At 41.0% G+C, this 17,043-nt stretch overlaps 1 protein-coding gene and 1 long non-coding RNA gene across 3 annotated transcripts in view; one reads left to right on the plus strand and one right to left on the minus strand.

Annotated features, from left to right (window-relative positions):
* CRB1 (crumbs cell polarity complex component 1) overlaps nucleotides 1-17,043 on the minus strand; it is a 111,753-nt gene that overhangs the window by 89,405 nt on the left and 5,305 nt on the right. The gene's annotated exons all lie outside the window — the stretch shown is intronic.
* The window catches only part of LOC148052168 (uncharacterized), a 38,927-nt gene that overhangs the window by 2,568 nt on the left and 19,316 nt on the right, over nucleotides 1-17,043 (plus strand). For both annotated transcript variants that reach the window (XR_015699138.1, XR_015699139.1), the window contains exon 2: nucleotides 6,543-6,721. This is a non-coding gene — a long non-coding RNA (uncharacterized LOC148052168). The remainder of the gene's footprint in view (nucleotides 1-6,542; nucleotides 6,722-17,043) is intronic.

Genomic DNA, 17,043 nt, shown 5'->3' on the forward strand with positions numbered 1-17,043 from the left:
CACTGGCTTGCACCACTGAGATTTCATTTAGGTCAGAACATGCAAGCAGCCGTGCTACCACTGTGCTCAACTACCAACATGGGAAAGAAAAAGCAGTTGGAAATGCTGCCATTTGCTGCTAAATCATTGATATACTGAGCTTGGAGTAGAGGGGCTAAAAATTGCGTACAAAATTGACTTCAGGTCTAAATTCTGTGTCCGTGTGTTGTTTGCTTTTGAAAGCCATTAGAAGGCATCCTCTTCAGTCTCCCTTATCTGTGGTTCTACCCTCCATTTTATTGCCTCTTTCGTTTTCTTAATAAGGAAACAGCATACAGCAGTGATTCCGATGTACAGTAGTGCATAAAGATGCTGTGATTTTAAAATACAGCCTCAAATGTCTGTAACACTGACACAGGTGTAATTTCTTTCTGTGAGTCAAAATTGGGTAGACTTAAAGCCCTGATTGTTAGAAATGCATCATACCAACCTGTAACATGGGCCAAGAATTTATCTTCTGGTGAGGGATATTTTCACCTCCACTTTGCTCGTCACAGACTTCAGAAAATTAGATTTTCCCTCTGTAAGTCACACTGAAATTTTGGCTTCAAGTATGTGCTTACTGACCAAATGTACTACACTAGTAAATCATAGGGAAAATGTTATTGTCAGGTGTATCACACAGGCATATGTTCACAGCCGGGTTTTGTTGACTCCTGTTTCAACACAGTCTCCACAAGCACTTGTTTTTATAGCATTTGCATGACCAGAAGATTCCATCAAGGAATATTATATCAGATGCACCATATCCCTTCTGCACAGCCAAACCTCTAGCAACAAAATGCACATTAAGAAAATGATGTTTTTTAACATACTGGAACAGGGGCAAAAACCATGTCAAAACACACGAGGGTTTTTATAGATCTATTCCTTTCCCTAGCTGGGTTACTATGCTCTGCTTTGAAGTCTGTAAGGAAATGAATATTTTAAAGTTTCTAGGTGCAAAGCTGTGTACCAATGTGTGTAGATGTTGAGATTGCCTCCAGTAGATTCTCAGTAACACAGCTGAGAACTAAATGTTGCTGAAGCCAACAAAATGCAGCAGAACAGCAAGATCAGCTTCAACTTTAGACTAGCATCACACTAATATCCATGCACCGGAGTGCATGCTGTCGCTCCAGGCTTGCTGAATGCACAGTCCTTTTCTCACACAATTCCAGTTTCATACTATGTAACAGCACTCTCATATCAAAATGATGCTGCTGCTTCTCCTGTCTCCCCAGACTTTAAAGAAGTAATCACTCCTGTGGCAGTTCAGCATTATGTTGCTGGAAATACAGTGCACTGTGACTTAAATGCCACAGAAATCAGGAGATAGCTTCAGTGTGGCTACAATGCACAGTAAGTACAGAGAAAGCAAGGTCATTCTTTTCCAGTGTGAACTTTGTAGAGAAGTTCACATTCCAGCCCTTTCTGTTATTTACTAAATTCTTTTCAATAGAAATCACCTACAATTAGCTCTGCACGAGATAATTACCAGTTGGGATTTAGAGACTGCTTGGGAAAAGTCACAGCTCCTGTATTTTGGGCCAGGCTAGAGTCTAACAGAGGGAACTGGAGCAACCAGAGTTTCCATCTGCTCTCCTGCTGAACCCCTGTGCTGAGAGCAGCTGCCAACAGGGCCAAGATCATAACATTGAGATTGGTGAAGAACAATGATGTGATCATGATCTGCACAAGTTGCCCTCACTGACCTCATACAGATAAAAATCAGTCACAGGCCCAATAGAAGGATGTTATAATGTGGACTTTTGCAGAGGGGTAGTCTTTTGAACACTAGTTTCATGTAACAGTGAAGCTCCACCATGGTCATGGCTCTGACACAAACATCCTAAAAAGTCTACTGACTTGTAACAGAGGAAGAATGAATTTGTTTCATGGTTTTACAATATTTGTATTTCCAGAGTAAGATCAGAAGCAGATCCTAGTAAGTCTCTAAGCTACATGATATGAAATTACTAGTCTCAGCCCACAGACCACCACAGTTTCCTCTCCCCTGATTTCAAGAACTGTTTGCTGATTAATGGCAAAACTCTATGTCCACCCCCCAACACATTATGTAATGTGCAGAGATGTTGTTCCACCAGCTCCACCTTTCCCTAAGAGCCACCACCCTCTTTTTGTCCATAGTACAGTCCTAGAGGGGACTGGCCAAGCTCTCACTTGATGACACCCCAGAACTTGATTGCACCTGACAGCAATGCAGTGTAATCAAATGAAAGAATGAAAGTTAAATAAAAGCCAAGAGAATGGCAGCTGCAAGTCACATTGTCTTCTCTGTCATATGAGAACTTGGATTAAACTGAGTTTGCGGGACAACAGAAACTATTTCTATGAGAGATATTAATGAATTTTTGGAGGTTGCTAGGAAAACCAGAATTCTTACTCTACTCGTATTTACAAAGCAAGTCCTCAGCTTGACATTTACCATCCTGTTTAGGTAAGGAGCTGGCTCTATCACGTGGTTATTTATGCAACTCATTTGGCTGCCTTTCACTTTGCAGCAGCACACGATGACTAGTCTGTGTAGTGGTGTTCACAGCAAAGTACACTGAGCTCATGACAGTGCGAGGCCAGACAGGGCTGGTAGACCTCCTGCTCTCATCAGCCCTGGCATATTTTTATGTCATAGCACTTGTCTGGCTGACTGAGTCACTTGATGACTTTCTCAGAGGGTTCAAGGCTGTATGTGTCACACTAGTCCAGATGCTCTACTGAGGTGACAATTTTCCTTCCTCGTCTCCTACATAACAATAACAGAAGAAAACCTTTGAGCTATAATTTATTCACAAACTCCTTTTTATGCCTGATTTTTGAAAACTTTAACAAAGACTAGTTGGGTAATGTGATACGTCATCCCCAGAAGTGCCAGATCATTTAGCAGTATAGCCATAGCCAAAGTTGTTTCTAAGGCAGCTTATGTCTCTACGACACTAATATTTCTGTTCTAACTCAAAGTATCAGGAGCCTTTCCTCACAGAAAAGCAGGATGTCAGACTGGCCTTTTATCCCAAAGTTCACTTGAGGTGATGGATCATAAGCTCATCTTTGTTTTTTTGTGGTTGCCCACAAGTCCAGTACAGAATTTTATTGAAACTTGTTGCCTGTCAGGCCCAGAGCATTTCCCTTCTCCTGGGGATTTGGCTGCCAGGGCTCAGGGCCAACACTGATAGCACAGCTCCATGGCTTTAGGAAGCCTCAGCAGGGACCAGCCCCTCCTTTGCTTTGAAGCTACTTTTAAGGTCTACTTTTAAGATACCCTTGGTATCTGCCTGGCCATGTACTCCATTGATCCAGTCCTGGACCCTGACCCAGGCTTGACCTCCTGACTTGACCTCACTATGGACCTGCCTTGTGATCGCTGGACCACAGCTTGACCCTGGCTACTGTGCCCCAGAACTGACGCTGATCCTGACTTACTGACTGCAGCATCACTATAGACTTGTCTGGCAATCACTGGACTGTGGCTTACCCTGGCTGCCATCACCTGCTCTGCCTGCCTTGCTCAGTAGGACTGATCTCTTCAAGGTACAGCCACTGCCCTGACTGCTCTGCTGTCATCCTCAGCTCCCAGCTTCCCTTCCCTTGCAGAGCAGCCCACACTTTCTGCTCCCTGGCTGTGCCTTTCAAATTGAACTGGTTTTCTTAGCTTAAGATAAGCAAATCTCAAGCTGCAAACCTACGTGTGCCAGACATGGGGAAGAAGGACATGATTTTTTTTTTTTTAAGTGTTACACTGAAGTGTTAGTGCTTTCAAAGAACTTTCCATGCTCAAAGCATTGTGCAAGCATCCTATAGCTCAGGGGAATTACACCAGCTGTACTAGCATGAGCCATGTAGAGTCAGAGATCTCACAGGGAATCTCTTGGTCTCGCAGCACCAATCCCAGTCTCCAGTGTGTATGTGTCCTTTGAGGAAGAGTGACTGACCCAAAGGAAGAGCAGGAGTAGGTATTGAAAACCCACTCTATAATTAGGGATGCATTTCTCTGAAACCTTTGTAAGATGCTTCATTGTAGAAGTGAAGCGAAACCAGAATATTCACCAGCATCAGGGTATGCCCAGGAGCCTTCCTTGGGGAACACGCTAAGTAATAAGCTTCTCCTATTAGAGGAATATCACTAAAAGGCAAATTGTTTCTAAAAGCCTAATGTAGTGGTGTGTTTTATAATAAAAACACCTGCCACTAGGGCATTAAATATCTGCTATAAATGAAGAGGTATCCAGTAAGCTGTCATCAAAATTAGAGCAGTAAGATTTTTGCCAGTAAAATGATAAAAAATTCAAAACTATGAACAAATAAACACTATCCAGTGGCAATCAGTATAGTAATGTCATTTCTTGGAGTTTTTTTTTTTTAATTATTTTATTTCCCTGTTAATATTCTCCTTGATTTCCTCTGTTTATTTAATTTATGTAAAAGGTAGATCTGATTCCTTGTCTCTCCTTCCTTTCCTAGCTCTCACTTTTCTGCCTTACATTTTTTCCATGCATTCTTCTTTTTTTCCTCTGAGGCCTGATCCAAAGCAGACTTGGATTTACAGTGCAGCAATGGGAAGATACAGTAACTTTGTGTGGCTGGTAAATAAGCCTGCAGTAATTGTAGCCCCAGGACAAAAGGTCACTCCTGGCACCAGCTTGACAGGTAACACAGATGCCTCCAGAGCTGTGTTGAAATGTTCACACTCCACAAAATGATCTGGAGGACAATAAAAATGCTCTGCCCTGCTATTCCCCTGGATATAAGCTTTAGCGATCCCTGCAGTGACAGTGGAGTTTTGTGTCACAAAATTCTGCTCTTCAGACACAGGAAGAGCTTGGGATGTTGGTGGTGCAGTGGCTGGGGAGTGGAAGATAAGATTAGCAAGCAGGCGGAGAGAACTAAGGCCTCCACAGCTTGACATTGAGAAGTTTTCTCTATCTGACGAAACTTTGGTGCCATACAATGATGAAAACACAGAAAGAATACCCGATTTTGGGGGAAAGGGACCTTCCTCACAATGATACCAGTCCAGACTCACCAGTACAGAGTACGTTATAGGGCAGTATTCTGACCCTGCTTTATATTAAATTATGCTATATAAATAAATGAGATCTGTGTTATAGTAAAGGTCTGGCCAGGAAAAAATTAAGTAAGATTTGATGGCAATATTGAACATGTGATAAATATCTAGTGACTGTCTCACTGGAAACACTTTTTTGCAGAGAGCTCTATGATGGGGCTTGTTTTATCCCAAACGGCATCATACAATATACAGTGCTGAGAGACTGCAGAACACATTGAGGAGTAATTCTCAGTACTTAATACCTGGGGATCTCAAAAGCAATTTTCTCTTAGGATCACATTTCCTTTGATCGTTGGGATTATTAATTATAGATAGCCTTGAACAGAACAAGGCACTGTTACTGTACTCCTCAAACAGTGTCTCATTTAATAGGAACAAAATATCTTACTTAATTAGAGGTTCAGCTGTGGTGTCTTTTCAAGACACTTTGGTATTGATTTGACCGTGGTAGCCTACTGTAACAAATATTCCATTAATAATCAAGGGAGCTTGTAGGCATAACAGTGTAGGAAGGAAGAGCCAAAATGCTTCTCATTCAGTTTGCCAGGGCAGTTGGAGTATCACCATTTAGATTATGGATTATAATCTATAGTTCAAAAGTGGTTGCACTTACAAAGTGGAGCCCTCTCCTTTGTGCCATTTTTCTTAACTATGCTTCATCAAGTGATCTCAGGCAGATGCAGTTAAAGCTTCATTTTCTCTGGATAAATGGAAGCATATTCTTTCTGATAATTTTGCCTCTGTTCTGTTTTTGTCTTACCTGTGCTTTAGTCATCATGATTGAACATATGAAATTAGCCACAAAATTAACCAGATGAGCATCAATTTGTATATGTGCATGCTCAGTTTATTCTTAGCATCATGTGTTTATTATTAGATATGTTGATTCATTCTTGTCATCAACAAATTACATTCGTTGACTGAGAGGTTTATTTCTGTAAGTTCTGATGTTGCAAGAAGCTTTTACTAACATTTTCTTCACCCTGCAATCTTAAATATACATGCTAGAGATACATGCAGAAATGCCTGTATTTTCCATGTATTGCATTCATGGATTACACCTGAGAAAGCAGAATGTTTAGTTCCCCAGCAATATGGGTCAGATTCCTGTCAGGGTGGATATGCAGAGCCAGCCGCCCAGTGCAGGTCTGTCAGCAGATTACAAATTAGCACCTCCAGCCCCTTGCCCCTCCTCAGCTTCTTAGGGAGCTAATGGGAGTGGAAGGGGGATGGCTAAGGTTTCTTATAGCTCTATGCCATATCATTTGTCAGGCTAGCCCTGCAGTTTGGGAGATGTTGGTGAAGAGCCTGTGCTCTGTGAGGAGAGGTTCAGTGCCCAGCCACCAGCCCTGCTGTCCCTAGGGTCTCTGAGAAAGGCCTGGGGCTCTGCAGCAAAAGGAACAAGCTTCAGACTGTTTTCCTTCCCTGATTAACTTAGGGAGAAGAAAGCAAGCTGCAGTAATGGAGCAGGAGAGGGACAGCTGTGCTCCTTCTGGAGAACTAGTGCTTGTCTGATCTGCAGGGAACACTACACATCACCTACAGAGCAATGTAGCCTGCCCTGCTCATGAGCTCTGTTCTGCTCTGTGATGGATAAGCTTTCATTACATTTTTCAGGTAAGATATGGGTTGTATGCATGCAAACATAATACAAAGTAGTTTTTTAAAGTAATTTGTCTATTACCTAGGTATTATTGTAAGTACCAAGAATTTGGATTAGTATCAAAACTGTATATGTGCAGGGTTTTCTTTTCTGGGGGAAAAAAAACCCCAACCCAAACCAAACAACCCTAAACAAAAGAAACTACCCAACCCCCCCACAGAGTTCCTGATGATCAGAATTCCTACTCAAATCAGCAGTAATTTTGTCAAATTTTTGAATCACAAAGCTTAACTTGTCAAGTACACGCATGGTCTTTAAGCACTTCAGTCTGTCCCTACTATCCCAAAACAGTTAAGAAGTTGCTTGGAAGTTTAATTTAACCAGAGGACACCTAACAGTTACTAAACTTACCCACTCATGCTGGGTTTTTTGCCTGTTACCACAATACTTGGCACTTGTTAGATTGATTGCTAGGGGCGTGATGCCCTCTTTCTAGGCTACTCCCTTCTAAGTTGTGAACTAACAAAACAAAACTCTATTTTATTATTAGCAAAAGGAAGTAATGTGCCAGCTAACCTGTTGTGATATTCTTTCTCCTCTGCCACCTTTCTTTCCTGGCTGCCCCCAAAAGGGATCCCAGTTTGAATGGCATGCTTAGGAGAAAGTGTAGCTGCAGAGTTCCTGGAGTCAGCATTTCACAGTAATCCAGCGTGCTCTGCTCCCCAGGAGGTGAGCTGAATTAGCTCTCGTGAAGGACCTGAACTCACAGTATTAAGAGGGTTGTCACTTAGGAACATTGGAATTTCAGTTACAGAATCCATAACTGCCAACCGATTTTGTTCAGACGGCTTTTGCCAGCCTTAGCTGAAGTTTTTATAAAGCAGTTTTTATTAAAAACTCACTAGGAATATGGTTTTGAAAAAGCAAGATCTTGTTTTCAGTAGTCTGTAATTCTTCACAGTTCCTTAACAATTTTCATAACACTTTTCCTTTTTCTTCTCCACATTGTCATGGCTGTTTGCTGCAGTGATTGAGTTTTCATAACTGTCAGAACAATGTCAAGACAATGTGAAGACAGTGTCAAGGCAAATATAGAAGGGTGACAGTATGAAGGAGGGAAAGAGAAAAGAGCTGTCAGTACTCAGAGTGCTCCGTAGAGAAAATATTTCAACGATAAAACCATTGTCATCATGCACTGAGCAAGAGAAAGAGAATAAAGTGGAGATATTTAAATTACTGCACTATGAACATATCTGGGTGACAACTTGGAGTTAAAGAAGGACTTAAAAAAGCAATTTGCAAGGATGCCTTTCCTCCCTAACTCTTGTCCCGTCTTCTAGACCATGTTCCAGTCCCTAATACCCTATCAACAGGACACCATTCTGATTTAAGCTTCTGGCATATTAATTTGTAACAAGCACACTTTTGAGAAAGTCAAAGAACAGGGATTCAAAAATATCTTTTTCTCTTTCTAAACAGTATACGCCAGCATGGAAAGATATTCCGTTGCCCACCTACAGGAAGGTGAGGGGTTTTCCCACTTGACGTAATTCCAGGACACTTTCTTGGGTGTCATGAGCTACAACCTCTGCTTGTGGCACACCATGATTGTGGCAACAGTCTAGAGCACGATCTAATCTCATTCAGAGTTCAGCACTGCAAGGTGCTGAGTATCCTGCTTCCATGTCGGTGCAGAATTAAGGTGCATACTTAATTCAGCTTCTCAGTGTATTTTTTTCTGAAATATCCTTAGAAAGGAGACACATTCTCACAAGGGTAAATAAGGGACAGATGGGGCTCATATGGGGCTAAATTCTGGCACCAACGCTCTGTATGGCAGTACTACTGCTCTACTGAAGGGTCATGCAGAGTGAGGTGCTGCTCACCTTTAGAGCAGTTTTCAGGATTTAAAATTAAGCACTGGTCTTGCTGTGAGTCTGTGAATTTGCTCTTTGTGCATGTGTGCTGTGCTTTCCTCCTCAGCCTTAGAGATGGGGAGAATGAAGGGCTTTCTTACTATTTCTGCCCTGTTTCTGAACATCAGGATAATCAGCTATAAGAGGGTTTAGATGGACAGTAGTCAATATTATCGCAATTCTGGAAAAATAAAAACGCCGCTGTTAGTGACTTCTAAATGACTTTATAAATCCCACTGAAGAGTTTTAAGAAAAATAAATTCCTAAATAGTTTCCAGGGAATAATGTACCATAAACTCCTCAAAATACTTCAGGGGTAGTATTTTCAGATATAAGAATTAGGTGTTAACTGTTGAAAAATGAAAAGGCTAAGGATTTTCTGTATATTGCATTTACATATTTATTATAATTTATTTTATTTTAAGAAAGTATAGTTAACAGATTTTCTTAATTGTTGCCTATGAAATAACTGAAAATAACCACAGAAATGCTTGCTATTCTACCATTATCCTATTCCTGTATTATGTCTATTTGCAATTCATGACAGCATTAAATCTAAAAGCATCAAACCTTGGTGACTTTTCTAGATGAGCTGCAAATTTTATCCATAGCTGCAGCAGCAATGCTCTAAGCTGTTTAAACTGATTGTAGTCTAAGTTATACGTTGCTGAGTGCTGACTTTTCCCCCATGCCCAGTTAAATTTTGTTAACCTGAAAATAGTCTGCCATTTTGAATTGAGCATCAGCTGGAGAAGAGTGTGCTTCTTGCCTGGGGCTCAGATGCCTCCTCCCATTACTGTTCACACCTCAGCCATCATGTGCCTCTAGTAATCACTGAATCTCACCAATCTTCGCAAAGGAAAGTCTATAGGTTGGCAAGTTAGTGACTACAAAGAGTATATTGATCCCTTCACAAAAGAAGGCTAAGAGTTATCAAATAAAAGGAGTGATATAAAATGGAAATCCTTACAGTTAGCAATGGAAATCACAGATACAAGGACTGCCTACATTTGTAAGAATGAATAAACACTTAATTGTTTTATCTTAAAAAAAAAAAAAAATACTTGCCATATTATGGATCTCTCGGGCTCAACAAAAATCTGGAAAAGTGTGTGTGTCCCCTCCCCCCAATATATACATATTTATATGTGTGTATAACATATGAAGTGAGCAACACAAGATCTGAATTTAGTGGTTTGACCAGGGAGATCATTTGGATTGTATTCACAGCTCTCTCACTGCAAGCAAGGTATTCACCTCACTCTTCTCCAGCTCAGCATTCTCACCTGTAAAATTGAGATGCTGCCTACTTGCAGGCTATGAGGTTCAATCTGCTTATGTTTTGTAAAACATGCAACGCACCTTATGAGGAAAAAGCTGAAAGTATTTTTATGGAAAAAAATTTCTCTGCACGTTTGTAAGGAAGAGAAAGAAGTCCAAAAGAAGTCTGTTCCTCCATGCTTGCATGACTCTGCTGGCTTTGGGCATGATCACACCTTTAACAATAACTTTAAAGTCAGTAAAAGTCTTTGAGAGTCTAAGCTGATGTTTAAACTTAAACTCAATATATAGGTGTAAGTGCTAGGAGGACAAATGAGTTTTACAAGGTGAAATGCTGGACTGACCTTGAACATGAAAGCAAAGCCTTCACTATTAGCACAGAAAAATGTTAGATTCCAAGACTTCACTTGAGAAGCAGAACTAATTAGAGAAGACTAAAAGAAATGAGGCATGTAATAGCTGGAATAGGGCATGACTGTGGTATGAAAGGCTGAATCACTTGACCTCTCATCTAGGTCAAGATTTTAAAAACACTAGAATTTTTTTAAGGCAAGTGACAAGTTTTGCAGATGTTCCTGTGGCAGCTGAACATTCATTATAACATTCAAGCTCTGTTCTGCACATAGGAGTTTGCCCTATGTCGAGACTGTTTTCAGCTTTGATGTCAGGATATGTTTCTGAGCATGGGGTCTTATTCAAGACCATGTTCACATTCCTACTGCTCTGCAGGGAGTCCTGAAGAGGTAGTCACCAAGTCTGCACTAGAGTGGTAACACAGTGGAGATTTTAGATTATTTTTTTTTTTTAAATGAAGCTAGTAACTGATTTTTCTGTCCTTTTTTTTTTTTTTTTTCAAACGGAGTCTGAAATATACTTTGCAGTCTTTTTCCTCATACTTTCCACTTTCCAATTTTTCCCGTCACTAACTAGCTTCCCACAAACTCTAATGATCTTTTTATTACTGAATGGTAATAAATGTTCCAGAATTGGTTGGACAGCACTTCTGATATACTCCCTGAAATGACTGCTTTACCAGCACTGTGTAGTAATGGGCTCAGCTAAACTGAAAATGGTTCACATAATGGTTCACGTGGAATAGGTGGGGTTGGAAGGGACTTCTGGAGATCATCTAGTCCAACCCTCTTGCTCAAAACTGCATCACTAGAGCAGAAAGCTCAGCACCTATTACCTATGATATGTCTACTTCTCAGAAGTTTCCATAATGATTTCATAAAAATTCCTTATTTTTGGGAAGCCAAGTTTACTGTAACATGCATAACCACATGCCTGTGGTTAATGGAAGTGCTGGTGCTCATCAGTGATTGCAGAAAAGAAGCAGTCACCCATGAAGACCCAGAATTATTCAGGCTGATTCAGAACCATGGTATGAAAGATGTGCAGGGTTAAACGAAGACAGGCAAATCAGTCTCTCGGCTCTCTGGATGTTTGCAGTTATGTTAATAAAAGTAAGGAAGGGGTTCCCCTGTCTGTAGAAAAGTTGACACAGCATGTCTGAAACTGACATTTAAATAGCATTGGCAAGTTGTTGTCTGGGTTTCCTCTAGAACAACATATTTCTATGCTAGCCCAAAAAAGAAATTATGCAATTCAGGATGCAAACACATTTCTGATTGCTGCTTATGTTACACAAAAATCCCTGTGAAGTGTAATAACAGTCTCCATTTGCTTTTAGCAGTAATGAAGAATGCAGTTCCCTCAAAGTTTAATTTAAGAGCTGGGATATAATGACCAGAGGTCATTATTGCCAGCCAGTCAAATTCTTTAATTAAGATTAAAGAATGTAGTCTTATTTCTGATGCATCTCCAGTATCTCAAAAGGCATCATTCTCCATATACTTGAAAAGAAACCACTCTTGATTACAATATCACAGACTTCTTAGGTAAAGCAAAGCCACACTGGTCCTGACTGGACATAGCACAGCAGCATCTTCACTGCAATGAGTGGACTTACAAAGTTAAACCAGAATGAATAAAGCTGAAATCAACTCTGCTGAATGCTACTTGTGGAATATCACTGGGCGGTGAGAATGCTTACAGAGATCTGTGCGAACAGAAAGTGCCCATGAATCTATGCTCATTTGATCTATGGGCACTTCCTCAAACAAAACGCAGTATCTGAAGGAGTGTTTATGTCTTTTAGGCTATAGTAGAAGTGATGTAGTAGAAGTAGATCTGGTTTTGTTCTGCTGTGTGCACAGAACTGAATCTTCTTCTTTTCTTACTTCTTTCCATCACTTATCAGATCATTAGGTCAGTCTGTTTGCTGGAAAAATTTTTATCCAGATTCTTCAAAGGTGTTCAGTGCCAATCCTTCCTTCTCCTGTTTAATCCCATGAAAGTTTTGCTCCACACACCTCTCAGTCTTGTCACTTCACTACCACGGACAGTGGTGGAAGTTCTGAATTGTCTACTTGTTCTTCAGGAAATTCAATGTTCTTTGGAAACAGCCTTTTGAATGTGAAAATAGCAATTGTTTTTAGTCGCTTTACTCTTCTTACACTTTTCCATTAGCTCCAAAATGGGTAGATGTTAGACTAAATTGGATCAGACATTTAAGACATACTCAAGAGAGAACAGAACAGATAGTTCTTGTTATATCAAGCAAAGGGTGTTTTTACATGGACTGAGGCTTGCAAAATGTTCAGTATCATTAGTAGTGAATAAAGAATTACGAAATGTCAGCTGTGTTTAACGTGAGAGAAGGGATGGGTTTAGCTAGAAAGTCTGAATTGGTGGTTCCTACAAAATGTTGGCCAGATACTTTCTTTGTGCAGCTGCATTGTAGAGGCACTTATTTGCTTTCTGCTGTCATGATATATGCTGCTCCAAATACATACACAGATAGTGATCAAAGAGGCTCGGATTATCACTCCCACAAACACATTTTTCATATTTTGCTACATTTTAAGATAGGAATCAAAGTGGAGCTTTACTTTCAACATTCTTTTAACTTCTGCTTTTTAGATTGAACAGGAGGAGCCTACAGGGGCCTTACACATTTTCACCCCATTCAACAGCTCTGATGTAATCTTTGATATACCAGTGTCATTCTCTGGCTTCTTCTCTTACTGTCATTGTGTATTTCTTTTGTTATGAAGCCTCTGTTTGCTTATCTTACAAGATTGGTGCCTTCTCTCTCTGTACCTTATCCACGAGGCTATCAAAGGAAGGTAAGGGGCTGCTGGAGAAGAGCAAGTACAGTTAGAGTTTCTTTACACTGTGTCAGCCCTCAGCAGTGTTTTTGCCCTTCTTGCAGCTCTTGGAGTCAGCAGACTCAAAGATGAACTATACAGCATGTGGCCGGGTCTTGGCCATTGCAATTGAATTGCATCTCGTGTGGCCCATAATTAACATTTCCAGAACTCTGTATATAATTCTCAGCTCCAGTTTACTCTTCCACCCCACCAAAATGGGATCAACAGCAGATTGCTGTGGTATATTTAGCAGTGCCTGCTTGCATTTGAGAGAGACTCCGGAAAGATGCCTGTATAAATAACCAGGTATAGGTAGATGGGTGCAGACAGAACTCCTTTTTGCATGCCTTGAGCCAGCTCTGATCCAGGTGCCATTTAGCTGTATTAGCATGGCACAGTGCCTGATCTAACATGCTCTGCCTCTCAGCACAAGCTTGGATTCAGCACGGTGCTGACACAACTACACCGTTTCTACACCAGAGGTGGCTGATGTCTAAGCAGCAGCAAGGCGATGCATATTAGTTCAGACATACTCTCAGGGGCTTCTTTTCAGCTGTCAGGAGGTTGGTGAGTTATACTGCAGACTTTTTGCTGATAACAGAGCCTGATCGCCTCTTTCAGCTGTGTGGACACTTGACTATCTTCAGATTCACGGATGGTTAGCCATAGCAGGAGCAGTACCACAGCTGCTTTTTAAGTACTTACCTACAAATTGCCACAAAGCTTAGCAAAACACATCTGAAGCTACTGCTGTATACAGATGTTTTTTCAAGGCTACATTATTACAGTGAGAGTTTTGGATTCCCTGCTGTGAGTAATCTGTCAGCGCAGGTTACTTAAATTGCAGTTGCTTGGATCCTTGCAGACTGATGACCGTCTATCTTTTTAAGTCCTTGCTTTGGCTTCCTGTCAAATTACGTTGTTTTCAAAGTCCTCTAGCTCACATTCAAAGAAAGGAAGAAATGTGTCATAGTCAAATTCAGAGTTAGGGCCCTTCTTGTCGAACAAAGAGCTAATGAAGTGCTCTGTACCATCCCTCTTAGAAACCCCAACAAGGAAGAACATGGACTGTCAAGGGAAGAGTGTGACCAATGTATGCTGCCTTTCATCTACTCCTATAGCTCCCCTGGCAGTCTGAATGTGAATTAGAGCAGCCCTGAGCTTAACTACTTCAGAGGGCAGTCAGCCTTTGGTAGTCCCACAGTACAGGAACATAGTGGTACCTCTCAGAAACTGTCAGCAAAGGAAATGTCAGGCCATTGTGTCCATGGCTGAGTCCTTAGGTTGGGCTGTGCAGGTTAGTTTGTTTATCCACAATTTTGATCTCCATCATTGTGATAGAGGGCACTTTGAAGGAATGCATCCTGTCTGCAGACTCTGATTAATGCAATTAAAAATGCTTTGTCTGTCTCATTATTCAAGGAAAGGTTAAGAGAGCAGAATTCCAGTATGCTCAGCCTTGGGCAGGCAAGCAAGAGCAGTAAAAAGAAGCAAGGAGTTTGTCCCCCAGGCATCCACCCAGGCCACAACTATTCAAGCACAGCACTTCCCAGCACAGAAGGATGCACCAGGCAGGTGTCCTGATCCTTAGTTGCTGGAGCAGGGACACTGTGTGCAGCGGGTTAGCAGCCCATGCCCCTTTTCTACCCACAGAAATATTTAGCCCTAGAAATATTTTGATTTCTGTCCCCGCTGATAAGATTTCAGGCAAGCAGAAGCTGCCCTAACCCCGAAGTTGCAGCAGCAACTGCAGCCTTGGTTTGTTGATGCCTGGAGAGGAGCGTGTTTTGCTCAGCCTGGAGGAGTCCTTTAGAGCTCCAGTGGCAGCTGCGTGGTGTGTGTGTCACCGCGTGTCAGGCTGCCCGTGGAGAAGCATTGTCAATTGGAGTATTTGTCAAAAGACGGAAGCAATTTTCTGTTGACCCATTTTATGGGTGAATGAAATATAATCAATATAAAGTAAACACAAGTATCTCATTGGAAAAAGGTTTATCTGGGTTAGGGGGTTTCTTGCTATTTGCTGGTGCGAGAGGGCTTTCATACATTGGGACACTGTGAATGGCTGAGAAAACAGAAAAGTGCAGTGAAAACTGATGAAATATGTCAGTCTCTAAAACCAACAAATTAATCTGTAATATCAATCTAGAAAATAATATGCATCATCTGTCTACTTGCTGCCTGCTGCCTGTGACTCTAGATGAGTCAATTAGGTTTAAAGGCTTCCCTTAGAAAATGTAGATACCAGGACCTTTTTTCCTTTTTGGGCCACCACAAAGAGCAAAGGGAATAATCAAGGTTGCCTAGAGACTGAGGCATTGTCTAAATGATTTTATTAATGCTGAGATGTGAATTATAAAGACACAAAAAGTAGAAGTATCCTTGAGAGGTCTTTGGCTGCAAACCCCTGTAGGCAGGATCAAAGGCACTTAGACTTCTGTTTCTCTTATTTATTAGAGGGAATGCACTGCGTATCAGGAGTTAAGGAAAATGGACTAACGTATATCCTTTTATTGCTTGGTATTTGGCAGGATATATATATATACTTTTTTTTTTATCTTAGTGTTTTATAAATAAGTGATTTTTATTGTCATAAAAATAAAATGGTAAACTTGCCTTAGATGAAGTCTCCTAGAACACTGTTAATCATTAGTTGTTGTAGCATGTCCAGAAAAAACACTTATCAGGAAATTCCTGGGAAACTCTCTTTATTTGCTTTGGTGCAGTAGAGTTCCAGTCTTGCATCGCCTTTTTATATGGAGTGAGAAGCTGGATGTAAAATTTAGGTTCAGCAGGCAATCCATGCTTTCCATTCCTTTCAAGTTTTTTGACTATGAAGATTATACGATTAATCCATTTATTAATGATATTTCCTTGCATCGTACTGCCAATATATTAAGTATACTCAAATTGCAATAAAAAAAAATAAGCGATTTGACTCCAAAATTTGGAAATCAAACTACATGGTTTCTAGCATGGGGGGGACTATCTATCCCCATCGTAATGAGTGCCTTCAATAGCTGAAGTGCTTATTTAAAGCCTAGGGTACCAAAAAATTAAGAGTGGGTACTTGCTGCCTCAAAGAATGAGAGTAAACTATTTTCTAACTGAAATTTAGGCAACAATTTTGTCGTTATTGCAACAAACGGCATTGGGTACAGGGCTGCCTTTGTTTTGAATAGCAGATAATCCCCAGTTGTGGTGCAGGAGGGCAGGGAGCCATCTGCTTGCCCAGTCCAGCAGCTGTGCTTGAGCTGCCCTGGAGCCTTAGTGCCACCACAGCCCTTGGGACAAGTAAGGACCTGTGCTTCTCTGGGGCTCCATCACCTGAGATCCTCACAAATCACCCCCAAGGTGGGGCTGACTGCCCTTCATCTGTGTAACACCAGCTGTGAAACAGCAGTTTAGACAATCTCTGGCAGATATTTATCTAACCCATTCATTAAAAAGTTCTGATATAGAGATTTAATTATCCTTCAATTGGGAAAGTTCACTCAAATCTTCCCTGCTGCATGTGGAATCTGTTATTTTGCAGAGCCTGCCCTTCCAAAGGTCACAGGGAGCAACCAATCTCATCGTCTTCCTTGATTGCCATTCTCTTTTGTGTAGGTAAGACTGTAATCATGTGCTCCCTCAGGCTTCTCTTGCTGTGACCCTTTCTCATAGTGCACATCTTTCTAAATGTCTTCCTATTTCTGCTGTCCCTTTTCAGCATTTTCCTAATTGCCTCTTTCTTGCTCACAACAGCACTCAAAGCTGGATATAGCCAGTACTGAATAGTGGATTGATTACTCTCCCGTGTCTTACATGTCATTTTCCTGTCAACACCTAACAGCAAAATATTTGCCTTTCCATATAGCTTTTCAGTAAGGAAGTACTCAATCTGGCCATCAAGATTTTGAGCATTCTCTAAACAGTGCTATTTTT

This window comes from Nipponia nippon, unplaced genomic scaffold (genome assembly GCF_047370975.1).
Source record: "Nipponia nippon isolate SJK-2023a ecotype South Korea unplaced genomic scaffold, ASM4737097v1 scaffold_5, whole genome shotgun sequence".
NCBI lineage: Eukaryota > Metazoa > Chordata > Aves > Pelecaniformes > Threskiornithidae > Nipponia > Nipponia nippon.